General features: G+C 36.8%; 1 protein-coding gene and 1 long non-coding RNA gene across 3 annotated transcripts in view; one reads left to right on the top strand and one right to left on the bottom strand.

Annotated features, from left to right (window-relative positions):
* Positions 1-18,118, bottom strand: part of LOC112146120 (protein kinase C beta type) — a 119,215-nt gene that overhangs the window by 76,127 nt on the left and 24,970 nt on the right. The window lies entirely within an intron of this gene.
* LOC112146121 lies at positions 14,028-16,843 on the top strand. The gene is made up of 3 exons (XR_002919196.2): positions 14,028-15,489; positions 15,719-15,816; positions 15,936-16,843. It is a non-coding gene; the product is annotated as an uncharacterized LOC112146121 (long non-coding RNA).

The raw sequence follows: 18,118 nt of genomic DNA, 5'->3' as shown, positions 1-18,118 counted from the left end.
AAATGACTTGACAGCCTGTAAATGTTACAGCAGGAATAACATTTGACACCAATCATGCCAATATCGACATCGTTATGAGCTTAAAGACTTTATATGTGTTTTACTCTTTAAAATTTGTCTAAAAACAAAAAAATATTTTTGCAAGAATGGCAGTAAATATTTTAAACACTGACAATATATATACAGTATTTATATATATATGTATATATTCGATTAACTAATATATATAATTGTATTTTTTTAATTGAAATTATTTATTTTCACAAAACTATAACAAAATAATGCTTTTGTTGTCCTGTTTCAAATTATCTTAAGCCCTTTAAAATCAGAACTGTCAATCTTTAAAATAGGTGATTTAAACTAATGCTTCATGTTTAGTTTTAAAAAATGAAAATAATTTTAAAAGTCTGTAAATTTCAAGTATATAGAATAAATTTCTTAAATGATTTTTTTAACTTTAACTTTAGTTAGCGTGTCAAAACTATTTAAATCAATCACAGAAATTTACAGAAACTTTTTTCTTGTTCTTATAAGATTATATCACAATAAAAAAGTAATAATTAAGTAGACGTATGCAGAAGTGTTTTAAACATTTGCAAAATTATTCAGAACAGAGAAACATTCTTGCTTTTTTCCAACTGAAAAGAGTCTGCAGAAGGTCATTTTATAAGCATTCCTCCAGAGTTACTTAAAAGTTTCTATTGATTTAACGCAAGCTTGAAATTTGAACTACTGACCAACTGACTAGTAGTTAGCTATTCAACCCACTGAGCTTCAGATTTATCCGGCGAACGGTCCATAGCTTCAGCTGAACATTGCCATGGAATTCATTTGTCAGAAGATGAGTACACCACATTTCTTCGGTTTATTTATTTTTTTCTTAGCCTACGCTCTCGTGAGGCTGGTTAATGGGACTCGTAAAGGTTTATGTCTGAATCTGACCATCACAGAGAATTCTCTGTATGCGTTTTAACTCCCACATACATTCTGCTTTCACATAAACATCTTGTTTCATGCATGTTATAGGTTAACATTGAATTCATTGTATATTAATGGGAAAATATTTGAGTTAAAGTTTGCAGCAAAAAAGAAAAGTAACTTGGTTGCACTAAAGCCCACCTTGCTAATTTTTAAATTAGAAAGAATATTCAAAATTTGAAGATATTTGACCCTTTAAAAAATAATTAAAAATAAAGAGGGGGTTCCATTAAAAACAGGACCTAAGGGGTCTGGCGGGTTGTGGTCTCTACTGAGCCCATCGGTCGGACTGCCTTGGTCTCGTCAGTGCCTGACCAGTGCTCCCACAGGGGAGGGGTTTGGGGGCGGGGTTTGCCCCTGGGACTGGCTCCTTCTTTTTGGGCACGCTTTCATTAAAGGTCCATAGAGAAGTGGAACGGACCGTTTAGGGCGGAGCTACTGTTGAAACCCGCAGATTGGCGGAGGGTCATTACAACAAAGGAAACCGACTAGAAAGGAGTTCTATTCCTCTTCGCCGCCTGTAATATTCTCAAACATTGAATTCTTTGCCTACATGAAGTACTAAAAGCCAAGCAGAAAAATTGAGCTGCTGGATGACCTGTTGTTGTTAGCATGAGCCGTGATAGTCTAACTTTGAGTGGAAATGCTCACCTGACTTACCCGAACCATTCTAAACCGGACAATACCGGACCGTACCATACTGCCCAGTGGAAATATGGCTTTTTGGCTTAAAGACACAAATCAATGGAAGAAGGATTTTCATTACAGCAAGCAAAAAAGAAAATACCTACAAAGAAATATGATCCCAAGGTCATGCCTCTTCCCTGTTTATACCAATACAGCTTCCCAAAGACGGGACTTTTACCAGCTCCTGCTTTACAATCATTTCTGCAGGTGATCAGCAGAAATGTTAATCATTTGGACTACATGCAAGAGTTTATATTTACTTGTAATCAAAACCTGTGTATTCATCAATAAACAATAAAATACCCACTTAAAGTAAAATTGTCTTTAAAAAAAAACACTGTATTTGGGTAGATTTTGATATAATATTTAAAAATGTAATGTTTTATTTTTGTCTACTTTAAATTACTAGGCCTATAAAAGTTGTATTACATAATCGAGAAATTTTGCTTTGATTATTAATTAAAAAAAGTATTTATGCAACTCTTTAATTTATGCAAATTAAAGCATATGTTTAATGGAAGTATTTGATACTTGGCCCTGCTCCAATGTATGGTAGTATGGACATTTCCAATACTGTAGTGAGTCAGTTATAATTTAGAGAGTTTTAGTAGGTTGACTCAATGATATTGTCAGCCTTAATTCAACAATGGAGTTGAACAGAAAGCATTCCAATGTGTCTTCAAAATTTAGCTGTGGTTAAAATCTCCTAAATATATATATATTTAATATAAAAAAACTCATGTTACAAATCTCATAAAAGAAAAATATCAAGGTAACTCAAGTTAACCTCAAAACAGTCTCAATTTACTCTCAGAATTTGCTAGCTTTATGTGACAAGTTTAAAAATTTAAAATGAATTGTGACCAACTGGAAACAACAACTAAAGTCTGAGTTTACAACTTAGGTCTTAACATTTCTGAAAAACTTTAGTCTGGGTCTCACAAACGGGCTTTTTGTTGGAGCGTAATTCAGAAGGCGTTTCATCTACCATCAAACGAACCCTCTACTCTTTGTAAGAGCACTAAGCAAAGGAGACAATAGCTTGACTTGAAACATTTTTTAACTGACAATGCATTAATGACCCCATCATTAGCTTGAAAGTATGCTTAATTATAAGGAGAAAAACTGTATGTCACTTTGCATAAAAGCCTCTGCTAAATGTAAATAAGGACTTTGTATTTTCTATCGACAATACTTCATAAGTACCAGATATGTCAAACTTTTAACACAATTAACAAGTTCCTGTCTGAATTGCCCCCCCACACATAAGCCGTTCTTTAAGCTTCTCTATCTTAATGTCATCTGTCGTAGAGGAAGTGCATCACACTTGCAGCTATATTTCTTGAGAGGCAAGTACATTATGTGCAATAACTGAGCTTCTTTAATGGGATTAAAAACAATAACTCAAAGAATTGTTAATTTATTGCATTTACCAAAGACAACAGTTGCTTTCTTTTTGTATCTGATAAATGTATAGAAACAATAGGAACTAATCAAAGTGCTAAACAATGTAGGCAGTCAAATTAGAAAATATAAAACATACATAAACATAGGTCAAATTAAGCAAACTATAAAAGCAAAAAAAGGAAATCAGTAAACATATATATATACAAATGTATTTATTTTGTATTGTCCCTTTCAGGGTCACAAGGGTGCCAGAGCCCAGCCCCGCCACTCGTGGGCGAAGGCAGGATACACCTTCTACACATCTGCCATAGTAACACACTCACACACACATAGGGACAATTCAGTGTAACCAATTAACCTATGAAGCATGTTTTTGACCGGTGGGAGGAAGCCGGAGTCCCTGGAGAAATCCAACGCATGCACAGGAAGAACATGCAAACTCCACACAAAGGTTCCTGTTGGTGTTTCTCTTTCAGATCCCCCAGCTGGGACTTGCACCAGTATATAATAACTAAAAAGGAAAATTGGGAAAGAAAGGGAACTTTTATGTGTGAAAATCAGCTTTTGTCAAATTTAATTTTTAAGTTGAGAAGACCATCAACTCAAAATTTAAATTTGATGAAAACTAATAATTTTCAATGTAAAAAATTACAGAAATTTTGTCAATTTATCCAAGGTTTAACTTTTTACAGTGTTCCTTGGCTATTAACGTTTTTGCATTTAACTTAAACGTCCCTTTTTTATTTATGAACACCAGCCATCTTTGTATTTGCTAAACACTATGAAACAATGGGTACTGATTAAAGTGCTTAAAGTCCCACTCCGATCATATTTTGAACTATGGTCAAAAAATTCCCAGCTGTCTTTCAATTCTGATTATGCCATTTTTAGCCAAAATAAATCAAACCTGTGTAGTTTTCTAGGACATAGTTTCTGCAGAGCGGCGAGAGTTCATGAAAAATTTGCCTCTGAATTGTGGGTGGGACAGTTGGCACGGAGCAACCCCGTCCCCACTTCCTCTCACTGTTTGCACGCTCTTCCGCTAGCTTACAGCCCCTCACAACCTAATATTAGGGGTGCAATAAAAATATTGAGCAATATCTGAGTTATCCAACTGAACAGTTTTGAGCCAGATTTAAAAACAAAGACATATGGATGTAGTCGTGTAAGAGTGGATCCATCAGAATGGGGCGGAGCAAAGAACTTGCGTATTTTCCACGCCTTAAATACAATCTTTTTCCAACTAAATTTTTTTCATCTGCTCCTGATTTACAATTTAAATTAAAAAATTCTCATAAATGCAATTTTAAGGTTAATTTTCTTATGTCCTTCATCACAAGAACATGTTACTAACACAATTTTCTTTAGAGTGGGTCTTTAGAAATTTAGGAAATAGAATGACAAAATATATAATAACCATAAATAATACAAATCCCACAAGCAAAAATTAAAAGATAAGAAGTGAAATTAGTAAACTATAAATAGAAACCTAAAAAAGAATATAAACCTTGAATGAAAAAAGAAAATCTCTTTAAGTTTGTTGATAGTAATGTTTGTTTTCATGGGTACCAAATACTGAATTCCCCATAAAATGAGAAAACAAACAAATAAAACTAATTAGTAAAGCGCGAGCACCAGGGCCTTTTATTACTAAAGTAAAAACCTGTAACAAAGTGTAATCACCTCAACTAACGTATGATGACTTTTGGTGAGCATTTGTAAAATGGCTTCAAACCCACTAATAGATGAGAGGACTAGATTTGAAATAGTAAAAAGCTTCAACCCCTCCCCAGCTGTCTAACAGCGTTATTATATAACCACTTGTTAGTCAATATCATCTTTGCATCAGTTCTCTGCCTGTCGATGCGCTGCACAAACAAGGAGAGCGCCAAATATGTGTGACTGCATCATCATGCATTCAATCAAATCAAAAGATTTCTATTTTTAGAGTGCGTTAGGATTCTTTTAAAGATCCAGATTCTACCATTATTAGTTAAAAACTGCTCTCTGATTTTTCTTTTCTTCGTCTTCACTCAGCTTGATTTCTTCTCTTCTTTCCGGGTATCTTCTGTGGAAGGAACTGGCAGAACGCTGGTGTTTTACACAGGCTTTTCCTCTAATGAGCTGCCAGAGTGTGAGCCTGGGCATTTGTTTGTGTGTGCATGTGAGACCTGGTAGCATGCTGTACAGATATGACCCAGATTTCTTTGCCATCACATTCTGCAGCTAGAGTGACAGGGATCTCTGCTAACCCGCGTTCACTGCTCTTGTTGCTGCGGTGGAATGTCATCAGCAGAGTTTCATGGAGTCAATTTTGGGCTTTATTTGTCGAAATGTGCCCAAAAAAATGAACATTTTTAGAAAGAACTGATTCAGGAAGCTTGAAGCTGCTGTTGCTAGAAAGCTTCAAAGTTACTGAATTGTTTATTTATTTTGTTACACTTGGTAAATATTGTAAGATTAATGCCTAAAAGCTAAGATATAAGCTTTTATTCCATTCAGACTTGCTTTAAAGTGAAATACTTTTTGACTACTATATTAGCGTAACAGCTTTTAATTGACCTAAAGTCCTGTCCCTTCAGATTCATGGTTAATTCAAAAGTATAAATGCAGATTATAGGAATTGTGTTTTATTTTGAAAATCACCTTAACTCTCTCTACATCAATTTAATTTATTTATTCCCTTTTGTTCCCTAAAGACTTCGTGTCAGAAAGTCTTTGCCTAGTCTGGAGGTCTGCATTCTTTCACAATAAAAGAGCCATTTGGACTAGTTTATTAGCCAAAAAAAAAAAAAAAAAAAAAAAAGAGAACCACAAAGTCCCACCTCCTGTTTATTTGTTAGTTATTCATTTATAAAATACAGCTTTTAAATATTTACAATAATTGAGTTATAACTGGGTTATTTTTTTCCACAAATAACAGCTTCAACTTCGTTCACTTTTACTAGCAGCACATCCAGACTCTTTCAAAATAAAATGAATTCTGCATCCTCCTGCTACAGCAGTTTTACTTTAATTAAAATAGAAAAAAAATATTTTTCTTCAGTATGGATGGATGGACAGTAGATTCAACCTTTTATCATAATTTATCTGACATGTTAAAATCAAAATATAAATGACAAAACTGAATTAAATGAAATTATCTAAAGCTAAAAATGTGTTGTTGTTTTTTTTTTTAAATCGTGTGCATTTTTTTCAAAGCCACAATAGACAAATAAAAGAGCCACATGTGGTTCTGAGCCCCAGTTTAGAGAACCCCGATCCAGCCTTTTAGCAGGTGGTCCAGATTATTTTATTATCATGATTTTCAATGAATTAATATGGGAACGGTTCGAATGACCCATTATGCCAAAAACAAGGAAAAATATCAGTTTCTGCGAAGCCAGAAATAACAGAAAATTTAATTTTAGATTAATTTTCCCAAAATTCATTCAAAAAGGCTTTTTTTAATTTCTGTTGAAACAGGTATATGAAACACATCCATAAACTGATCTATAAACTGATATCACAGTGCATTGTCAGGATGTAGAGTCTCTGCTGGTAAAGTCAGACTGTATTTACACATCTTAAAATCAAAATGACAATTTTTACAATTTCCTCAATTACACATCAACTGCCCTTTGTATCTACAGACTAGGAGCTTGCAGGAAGGAGATGATTAACCAGTTGCCCTTGTTTGAACTGTTTGCAGCTGTTTATTGGTTTGCATTTTCATTTTAATTAATTCAATGAATTATATGTAGCAGGCAGCCGACATTGTTTATGAAAAAATAAAGAGTTGAAATAAGTGTTAAAGAAAAGCGTTTTTAGTAAACATGTTTTTATTTGTCATGTTTTTAACCCAACCAATGTTTTTTATTTAGTATTTTTATACAGCAAACAATTGTTTTATTTTGAAAAAGTACAGCTTTTTTTCTTTTGAGGGTTTTTGGTCGCTACAAGTAAAAAAACCAAACAACATAAAAGAAGAAACCCAACATCAGTCAAGCTGTAGTCGTTCGTTGCCATCCGTCCCTGCATCAATACTTGAGATGTTGACTTTCGTATTTGTAGTATATCGACGTGAACACCTGCATTCTGTCTTCTCCCTGACTGCAGCTTGGCAGACCTGGCATTGTGTTCAAAAGGCAGGAAAAGAGGTCTTGGCGAGTATCACTCCTGTTGCTGTTTATACTTCGACTCTTCCTACAGTCTGAGAAGACAAAACGTCCTAATGAGTGGGGTGGAAGACTTGAAGAAGAGTCTGGCACAAGGAGAACACAAGGAAACGAGAGGACGGTAGAAGCCATTGAGAAGTTTAAAGGAAAGGAGAACAAAAACACAACGCTTCTCCTGCCCCCTTGAGCTTTTGTAGGGGCTTATATAAGGGGGAGAACAGCCTACGCCAATGTATAAATACTCGCGATGCCGCTGGTGCAGCAGGGAGAAGGGTCACCGTGAGTCAGCACACCCATATCTGTCCTCATCTTTCACTTTCTCCATTCCATCAATGCATCATACTGTCCTCCTCCACCATTTTTAACGGCCATTTTTAAAGGTTCTAGTAGGGAAAGCACAAAGGATTTCACTTGGCTTGAAACCAGTGAACAAACATTTTTTTGACAACCGTTATATGTGCAATGGTGTAAATTCAAGATTCACGTTATATTTACCTTTGACTTATTCATCTAAGTTCACTTGGTTGATGACAATTTCAATTCGATCCAACCAGATCGATCTGTCTGAGGCAGAATCAAACTATGCCTTAAAACTTGTTTCAAATTAGATAAATCAATGATTGATTTTGGAAAATGGTAGGTTTATTTTACTATAACATAAAAACAACCATCACAGTGGACGACACACATGTGACAGCAGGATCTAGCCACAGCTCAATGTATGGAAACACTGAATCCTGCAAAGAAATGCGAACATAAGGTGTGGAGGAATGTTCTAGTAATGTTCCGTTTGCTTTATTTTGATGTAGAAAAACAACAGTGGGCTGAACCTTATGACACTACTTGTTTGTTTGTACACATATTTAATTTACACTTGATTATACTGATAAAAAACAAGGAATCTGGAAAACTTCACCAACACTGTTCAGTATCAGGTATTTATCTGTGAGTCACAAAAGTTGAACTTTTGACTAAAGATGTCCTGGATTGATTTTAAGTTAGCGATTTGGATCAAACTGGATTGTTCTGAATGTCAACCACAAATCACCATATGAAACGAATCGTTGTTTAAAGGAATCAGTTCATCCCCACTACTTTTCATCATAAAGATGGAGTCAGATCAGAAATCAAGTTAAATGAAGACCATCTTCGGAGTGTATTTTATCAAGTATACTTGAGTATAAGTCAGAGATGTACATGTAGTGTAGGAAGTGTACTCATTACTTCATCAAGACATTAGTGTATGTAAAGACCCAATAAATTTAGCGTATTTTGACTGAAATATCATATCCAAACAGGCCACAAATTGTCTATGGTGCTGCTTAAATTGAGTAATTACGCTTTGTTATGTTGTGTTTATTTTCAAAGTAAATAGATACAAGGTAGAAGTGGATGCAGTTTATTTTTACGTAAAAACTACAAGATTTTTCAAATGTCTTTTTTTTGTCTGCTCTTGATTTGCAACAATCTGAGACACAGATTTCATCTTAATTTTTTATTTATGTCCTCCTTCATCAGTAAAATACTGGAAGAGCATATTAAAAACAACAAAAAACACAATTTCCATTAGGGTAGATCTTAAAGTAAAATAAAATCTGCAGAGTTAAATGCATGCCTCTGTGCACTGCGTATGAAGGCATATTAAATTTCAAAAGTTACATATTGTGTGTGCAAATAACTGCATCAGAACCTTAGTGGCCAAACTTGATGAAAAGATTTCTGTCTCTACAAGGTGTTGTATGGTCAGTAGAAGATGCTTCAGAAATCCAGTGTGCTCCAGCATAGAATTTGTTTGTTGTAGTAATAAGGAGACTAAGCTTAAAAAGATCACCCTGCTAGCATTAAATACACAAAAGTATCTGAGAAGCAGTGCTTCTTGAAGCCATTAGAGTGTCGTCCAAAGTTCAACTTCAAAATAAAAGCACATATTTAAAAGAATTAGGAAAATTTCAGTTTAAATGCATAAAAGCCAAAGAAAAAAAAGCCCAGAAAATCCTCTTTAAATGTTAGACTCCGTCTTTGTGTGAGCACAAATCAATAATAAATGACTCCTTCCAATGGTTTACATTTAAGAAAAAAAACACACACAACTGTCTGGCTGGTTTCATGCTCCGTTCAATATCAGTTTCAGCTCTTTGCCAGCGCTGTGAAAGCTCTGGCACATGCTGCTTCTACATGGTCCAGCTAACACCTCCACCCTTATCCTCTCTCATGCTCGCCATCCCCTCATTCACTATCTTCCATTTTCATTTTCTGTCTGTCAAAGCTTGTGTGTCTTTCTTTCGTTCCACCTTCTTCTTCTCTTTCCCCTTTATAACGCCTCCCCAGTCTGGGAAAAATGTCCTTAAAAATCTCTGTCTGAAAGTAAATTGAGAGCTGATCATGAAGCACGCTGAGTAAAAGCTCGGTTCTGGTGTCTCTTGAAAGGAGGCAGAGGTTTTTCTTTTTTTTCCCCACATATGACAGTCTGACAGGCATGTTCAGGAAACCTCTAATAAAGTCTATCTGGGGATTCCAGCAGAAACCTTGATAACCACATTCACTACAAAAATAGGTCTCTGCTCTGAATCCTTCAGCCTAAAGTCACAAACATGAACTCCACTGACAGAACTAGGCACAAAAATACTAAAAAGTTGAAAGTTGATTGCATTTTAAATGCAAAAATTTGAGTAAAAAGGACATTGTTTCTGCCTAAGATCTTGTTTATATATTACAGTAGCGAGGCTACTGTTGAGAAAAAAATCCCTAAGAATGAATTATTCTAAAGGAGAAAGGAGGCGGAAAACCATTAATACATGTACACAGTCAATCTTCCAGCTCAGGTTTGTGTGCATGCAAGTGTCTGGAGGGCTCTTCATGTGCTCTCTGCAGCGCTCCGTCTACCTCCGCAGCCGATCCGGTCAACGCGCGCACAGAAGCCGCCCTCTAACCTCCTGTACTGTATATCAACTTTCCCTCCGTCTCCTGCCCTTATCCATCTCTCCCGCAAACTTTCTCTTTGTCTTTCAAACCTCCTGTTTTTGGGGTCAGACAAAAAAAAAAAAAACTTGATTTCTGCATTACACCATTGAAAAGTGCTCATCATCCTCATTGTCATGCTTTAACTAGTGATTAACTCATTAACTCAGATGGAGTGAGGTGCTGTGAAGAGGAGGGGGAGAAAGAGTGGGAGGAAGGACAGAGAGGTGAGCGTCAGAGAGCTTCAGTTAACAACAATGCCAATGCCAGTTTGAGTTTTGAATACCAAATAATGAACAAAGCACAGCCTGTAAAGATGCCTCGCTAATTGTATTTACAAAATAGTATTTTTATTACCATTTTGGTTTTTTTGTTTTTTTAAAGTGCTTCTTAACATGCTGTAAATAAAACATGTTTCCAGGATACGTTTTTATCCACTGTCCGTACTGAGTTTTCTTCATCGGATTATAAGGTGCACCGTCAATGAATGGTCAATTTTCAAACTTGTGTCATATGAACGGCACACCAAACCCTAAAGTGCAATAACCCTGTAACACCAGAGATTTTGCTGGTGACACTTAAATGACAATAGGGCTGTCAGGATCAGTCGATGACTAATCAACTATTAAACGACTAAATTAATAGTCGATTAGTCGTTTCTTCATTTTTTTTCTTTTTTTAATTTTATCTTCAAAACTACGGTGCACGCTTTCTAATGCCGTGTCTGCTATTGTCTTGGACACGCATGCGCAGTGATGCTAATTCAGATCAGTAGTGATGTCACAGGAAGTTATAGTAGGGCTCTGGAACAATAACAACACACCAATGGTGTTTGAAAGTGTGTGAAACAAAAAAAAAAGAAAAGAAAAATGTCCAATGCAATATCTGCAAGGCAGAAAGGTAGCACTACAGTGTTGCATGAGCACCTGAAGAGGAAGAAAATTGTGACTGAGTATGCTAAAGCTGACGAGGGATCTTCATCTAGCTAAGCTAAGGTAATATTAAAGAGTCAAAAAAAGCTTAAAATAAGTTGATCCTCTATAATGGTGGAGCAAAAATGAGGGGTGTTTTCCCACACTGTCAAGGCTAGCTAAATGCTTTCTGTGTATCCCGGTAACCTCTACCACATTGGAGTAAAATCTCTCTGCTGAAGGGAACATCTGCTCTCAAAAGAGATCAAGTCTTTCTGCAAGACATGTAGAAATTCTAACTTTCTGCATCAAGCAAGAGCAAAGAACAGTTTGAAATCATTGGTATATAGAGTCAGAGTGTAATGAAGTTGAATACAGTGAGACCAAAATGTATCTTTTGTGAAAAACAGTTCCTTCGTTTCAGATGTCGGCCTCATTTAATTTATTCTTGTATTAACAACGTAGACTAATGAAGGAAAAAAGCTGCATGATTTATTAAAGGTTTAATAAACTATCATCTTAATTGTCTTTCTTTTTAGTTGGTTTAAAGCTAATGATGGTTAAGATGTGTGCTTTATATCTAGTCGCCGCACGACCCAATTAGCTGACTAAAAAAAAAAAAAAAACGATGATTACCGGTAGTCGACTATTGAAATATTTGTTTGTGGCATCCCTAAATGACAACACTTTTAAAAGTTAACACAATCAACGTAATTCCAGCAGATTCTGAAACAGAGATTGTGTCAACGGTTGAAAAGTTACGGTAAGTCAAAGAAAGCTAAGACTCTGGTGTTAAAGGGTTAACCGAGACAAAACTGTCAGGGATAAGACTTTATTAACTGCGTTCATAGTAATTCTAAAACTTGTTTGTAACATGCTACACATTAGAAGCGTGAACCAAAAGACTAAAAAAAAAAAAAAACTTGGAAAAAAAAGAACCATTAGCCATGTTAGCATATTGACATTACCTGTAACTCTACAAAAAAACAACAGACTGTTGCAGCTAAAGAAAATGTTACTGTAGCCACATTAGCACATTTACAGTGACACCCAAACCTTGTTTGCAACCGCAAAAACAAGTTACTGTGACTACCCTAGTTCCCAACCGAGTTAGTAACGTGTAAGAAAAAAACAGCTTGACACTGATACGCATTAGCCATGTTGGCATATTTACAATCACACACAACTTTATTTGCAACTCGTAAAAAAAAAAAAATAGACTGACATTTTGACAGAGCTCTGTGCATCTCTAAAAATTGCTTTGACATCAGTACCAGAATTATTTAAGACACTTTGGATTTTAAAACATTTTTTAATTAAGGAGGCTTTTAAGTCCACCTTATAGCATGAAAAATATAGTATTAGACTCCCCCATTGTTTCTCCGTAAATGGCTGCTGTGGTGTTTTCTGTGAAAGTAGTTTCTGTAAATATAATGGTCAAGAGGGATACAAAAATTTGCAATGCAATTACACAACATTAACCAGCAGTTATTAAATTACACAAACACTACCATGATGAGATTAAAATGCTGTCAGAATTATTGGAAAAGTTTAGGGGTGACTATTAAGGATAGTACAAACAAGTCTGGTTTAAAATACTACTTATGTAACATTAACTTACTTAAAATGTCCGAATCGTTAATGGTGATAAATTAAAGCCAATATTAGTACAAGCTAAGTTAAGTAAAAGTAAAAAGCTTGAGAGCCATTAGTTGTACCATAATTTGTTCTCTTGACCCATAATTTGACCCATCCCCTGGGGGAGCGGTGAGTTGCAGACACAGCCGTGTTCGGGAACCATTTGTTGGTTTTGCTTCAAACTTACATATGTACCTGTACTTTATGATATAAGATGAAATATGATACAATAAAGTGAACTACTGGTCATCTTCCAATAGCAGCCCCAGTATTTGTTTGAAATGTTAAATTTTTAGAGCACATCAGCTAGTATTAGAGACCAGGACCTATATGTCATGACATCTCTTCAAGTCCAGTGTTTATTGGAAATGGGAATCAATAAGAGTTGGGCCCCTACTAGAAGATATTAATGTTTGTCCAAGGTAATTAATTAGTTTTCAATAGAAATGTTTACATTTCATTGACCAGTTTTTTTGGTTATTGTTCACACTTTGGCTATGATATCTCTAGGACATGGTTGTCCGTCATGACAGTAAGGTCTAAACTACTGTGCATGCAGCTAAATGCTGGGATCTTTTGCTACCTGTACTTAACCTCCATGTATGCCTAATATAAGGGACAGATATATATCTAAAGCTGTGAAAGAACCATAATGGATGTCCTTTGGTTGTTTTCACCTGCAACCTTCTTTAGAAAGCTTCTGCTGATGGCCGACATTGAATGCTGGCCCGCTTAAGGCTGGAGTGAAAAGAAACTGAACGGAGGGGGTCTAAACATTTAGCTTCACACTCTCACTTAAAGGGTGTGTTGTGTAATAAATTATGACATCACAGTTCATTTCAAAGCAGAGTCTGGACTCCTTTTTTTTTAAAGTAAAGAGTTAAACAATAAGAAACGCTCTTGCAGCAATTACATAAATCTAACACTCACAACCTGAAACAATGTCTAGAAGTGTTTATTCTATCTTCATTTAATAAAATGTAGACTTTCCATTGGGCGGTTCATGAATTGCCATTTCTGTAGCCTCTATGACCTGTTTGGTGTTTGTGTGCGTGTGTGGGACCAACACATTTTCACCCCCAGGTTGTCACATATTGACGTTTGGTTAAGACCCCTTCCGCGTCACTTTTAGACGTTATAGACGTTTTGGGTGTCCCCAACTCATCGTTTTTGGACATGCTGGCTGTTTATAAAATCAAGGGTCCAGATGCAGTACCAGATGCGTAATGGTGCATGGGATCCGTTCAGTACCGGTACCCTAACCCAATACTGGCACCCTAACCATAACTGTTCGTGTCCGGTACCACATCAGGTACAGTGTTGGGTTAGATTTAGGGTACCGGGTTTGGGCACTGGTGCACTACGAGTTGCAGCACTGGACAGATTCTGGTTCGCGGCCCGGAGGCCGGGGGCCCTTGATTTAATGGGAACAGCCAGCATGTAAAAAAAAATCGACGGGTTGGGGATACCCAAAACATCAAAAAGTGACGCACAAGGGTCCTTAACTAAACATCAACATGTGACAACTTAGGAGTGGGAATGTGTTGGTGGGACATATGTTAGCTTGTGTGTAAAACAATATTAGCATTGATTGGCTACCATGAACACAACAGTGCAGTGGTAGAGTGGTCAACCTCGGATCAGAAGATCAGAGGCTCTTTTCCCGCCTTGCCGCCTATGTGTCAGAGGTCATGGTCAAGACACTGAACCCCACATTCTTCCTAGAGGTCATAGGTTGTTAGACACTGGGGCCACCATCAGTGGATGAATGGATCTGTGACTGTAAAGCACTTTATAAGTATATGCCATTTACAATCCAGTGTCCCCTTCTGCTAGAAAATCACTTTATAACATAACTGTGGCCAGAAGTGTGTTTTGCTTGTACTTTTTAAATTATAAATTCATAGTAAAGCACTGATTGTTAAAAATGTAGAGTAAAAACAAAACAAAAACAAGCAAAAAAAAATACAGAATCCTAAAAACCAAAAAATACCATACTTTTTGAGAGATTGTATTTAATAAACAGAAATAAATGGGATTCATGTATCACCTCCTACAGTTAGGTTCCTTTATCACCACTATGAGGTGCAGGTGTGGAGGTCAGGGACGTATCATCACGTCAACATTTATAGACTACTAGGAATTGAGTCGTTTTTTTCTATAAAAGCTTTTTTTGTTCATGATAAACATAAATTAAGAGCGTTGCCTCCATCAGCTCAACCTACTTAATAATTCAAATAAATTATTCAGAAAAGCAATATTTGTTTGGTTAATAGTTATCCATAACACTGTCCTACTTACGCAATCAAAAGGCTAATGGAAGTTCACGAGGATGAGACATTGACTGATGAAGTTAGGGGAGGAGGGGAAGGAAGAAATGACAGATAAAGAAGAAAAAGTGGCTAATTTGAAGGGAGGAAAAGGAGGAAGTCAAAGACAAGAAAAAAAGGGAGGCAAAAGCAAAAAAAGAAAAAAAGAAAAAAAAGAAAAGAGGTCTGAGACAGCTGCACTTCTGTCGGCTCGCACCCCTGTTGCTAGGTTACCATCCATACACCAACGGGTTAAAGGATCTCAGGAGCAGGCAGTGACATAATTAGCTGGTCTCCATCAGAGAACACACATACACCACTTTGAATGAGGTGCAAAAATAGAGCAACTCGGAACACAGTGTGGACCGCTGTTTAGATTTTTCCACTGGAACTAACAAACTTGCCCTCTGAGCAAAAATGGACAAAGAATTAAGACTTACTGTGGTAAGAATACGCAGAAAAGGCACCTGCACAGAGATGTCTAGAGCTTACGTAAAGTTAGTGTCAAAGATATTCCAGTCATTTTAATATGGAATATTTCTGTGCAAATAGGACAGCACACGAATTCCAGATGTCTTGAAAGAGAATGACCAAACTTAAAATGTACTTGCTAGGAAATATTTTCCAGCCTAGAGGCTAGAGAGCTTTCTCTTCTAAAACTCTGTTTTCTCAGGTTGGAACTTGACAATTTCACTGCTTTTCAAATACCACTTTGAAACCCACCACTGCAACACAGCAGCAGCTTCTCTGCCCCAGCAGTTAGTAATCCAGGTGGGTCATCACACCTACACACCATGACTCATATTTTAGACATTTAGCTCATCTCGTCGTCAACACCTATTTGCCTTGACTGGAATGGATGGAGTTTAATTTGTTCACCTACGCTGCAGACGACTAAAGCTAAGCGGTGCAGAGGTCCCCGCGATAATGAAGGAGCCAAGTGTTGGAATTGTGAATTATTTAAGAAAGAATCAGCTCAGGAGATAGCTGACTTCAGAGGAGACAAGAAAGCAGGTGGAATACAGGTCAAACAAAAAAAAGTAAGCCTACAAATGAGACAAATGTAATTTTTTTTTTTTTTTGCATTTATTCACATAGAGCGATCACAAATCGCACAACGATTTGCCTATTAAATTTGAACACTAAAATATCCTTAATGCCCCAGCCACGTGTGGGAAGAGCAAACGCCAACATTTTTCTGGACTTCATTTGTTGCCACATCATAGAAAACAAGGATGATGCTGAGCGAGTAGCTTTGGTTTATAGGTTTTTGCTATGCCAACCCCTGGGCGGCTCAAGCTCTGTCGGCCCCTGGCCGTTGGCGCTCGCTAGCTCTGCCAGAATCTTGGCGATGGCACTTGCAAGCTCTGACTCTGGGTGGCGAAGTTTACTAGCTTGCTACGCAGTCCACCGGGCAGCTGGCTAGCATAGCAGGCTCACTTAGCTCCATGGGCTCTGCGACTGGTCATGAACCTGCTCAGGGCGTATCCCTGCCTTCGCCAAACAGTGGCGGGAACAGTCTCCAGCAAATCTGGGGCCCTAGTGGGTTAAAAAAATGGATGGGAGTTCAAGATGATAATCCTCACATCAAGCACCCATATTGGAATTTTTTTTCTACCCCCTGATCGAGTCACTGGAAACTTCATGTGCCTAAAGCTGAGTTACGGATTGGTTGACCTCAAAGTGTCTGCCACCCAAATTGGGCATCTACCACAATAACATGACGTGCCACGCCCGACGCCCAATATCTATATATTTTTTTACTTTTCACAGACAAGATTGGGAGTTACAACCTTAGGTCACCTAAATATGCTAATCTGGCTAATGCTTCAAATGTAGCTAATACGTAGCATTTTACAAACAAATTCTGCAGTTACTGTGAACTCAGTTCACTCTGAATCTTTTGTCTTGCTTAATGTACCTTATAGTTGGGTGCACGTCACATATGACAACTTCAAAAATAGACCATTCATTGACAATATAGTGCAGAAAATACAATACATTATAATTGCTTTTACTGAAATTAGGACAAAAAGTAAGAATAATAAAATCAACTTTGGGACTTTTTATCTCAACAAAGCAATTAGAATATCTTTTTAAAACAGGTTTCTTTTGACAGACAAAACCAAAGTGGAGGTGCTGGGTCATCATTTACACCACAATTAATTCACAACATTAGATTTTGGCCAATCTCTGATATGTGGATATTTACAAAGACGTGTTGGCTGATACCAATCACCAATTTCCTAGTTGTCACAACAGAGTAGACATGCAGAAGTTTGTTGCAGGCACATTCATGTTTTCAAGGCCACCATGGCCTTATAGTCAAAGAACAAATATAAAGGCAAGACCTGTTTGTAGAAAATTTGCAAAGTGACTGACGCAAACGATTACCTTGCATTTGTAGGCCATCAGTGCTACTGTGCCAATATTATCCTGAATCACTTTAGATAAACACATTTAGATTCAAGCAAAAATGGTACGAGTTCCTACGTCATCTGCACTAATAACACATTACTTGGACAGAACAACTCAGTTCACAGAGAAAAATATCACTAAAGTATCTGCACATTCATGTTCGGTAGCCATATTCTGATTCCTTTTGAATGCAAAGTTGATGTTTAACCTTCTAAGTGCTGACGCTGCATGTTTTATAGGATCTTGAGAGTAGATGCTACAGATAACAGGACCTGGTGAAAGAGTGCTGTAACCACAGGTATTGTTGGACCTTTCCAATTTCAGGATTTTTTTTTCATTCCACAAAATCAATTTTTTATCTGCTCCAGGAAATTATGGAATAACTTGTTTCACAACATTTCTGGCCTAAGGCAATGTCTTTCCTTCACAAAGTAACCTTACCCAACACCTCAGTAAACACCTTTCATGTCTAAAACAGGAGAGGGATGCTTTTTGACTTGGAGTTTGTCAACCTGAGCAAGAGGTACAAAATTAAAAGTCTTCTTAGCCACAAGAAGTTTTTGAGTGATCTTGCTCTCGTATTCAAAATACATGACTAATATGTCTTATTTTGGGTTCCAAATGTAGATCCCAGGTAAATGTGTGGCACACTTCT

The sequence above is a fragment of the Oryzias melastigma genome, linkage group LG8 (genome assembly GCF_002922805.2).
Source record: "Oryzias melastigma strain HK-1 linkage group LG8, ASM292280v2, whole genome shotgun sequence".
Classification (NCBI taxonomy): Eukaryota; Metazoa; Chordata; class Actinopteri; order Beloniformes; family Adrianichthyidae; genus Oryzias; species Oryzias melastigma.
Note: the sequence above shows the minus strand (reverse complement) of the source record. Positions and strands in the feature narration are given on the sequence as shown.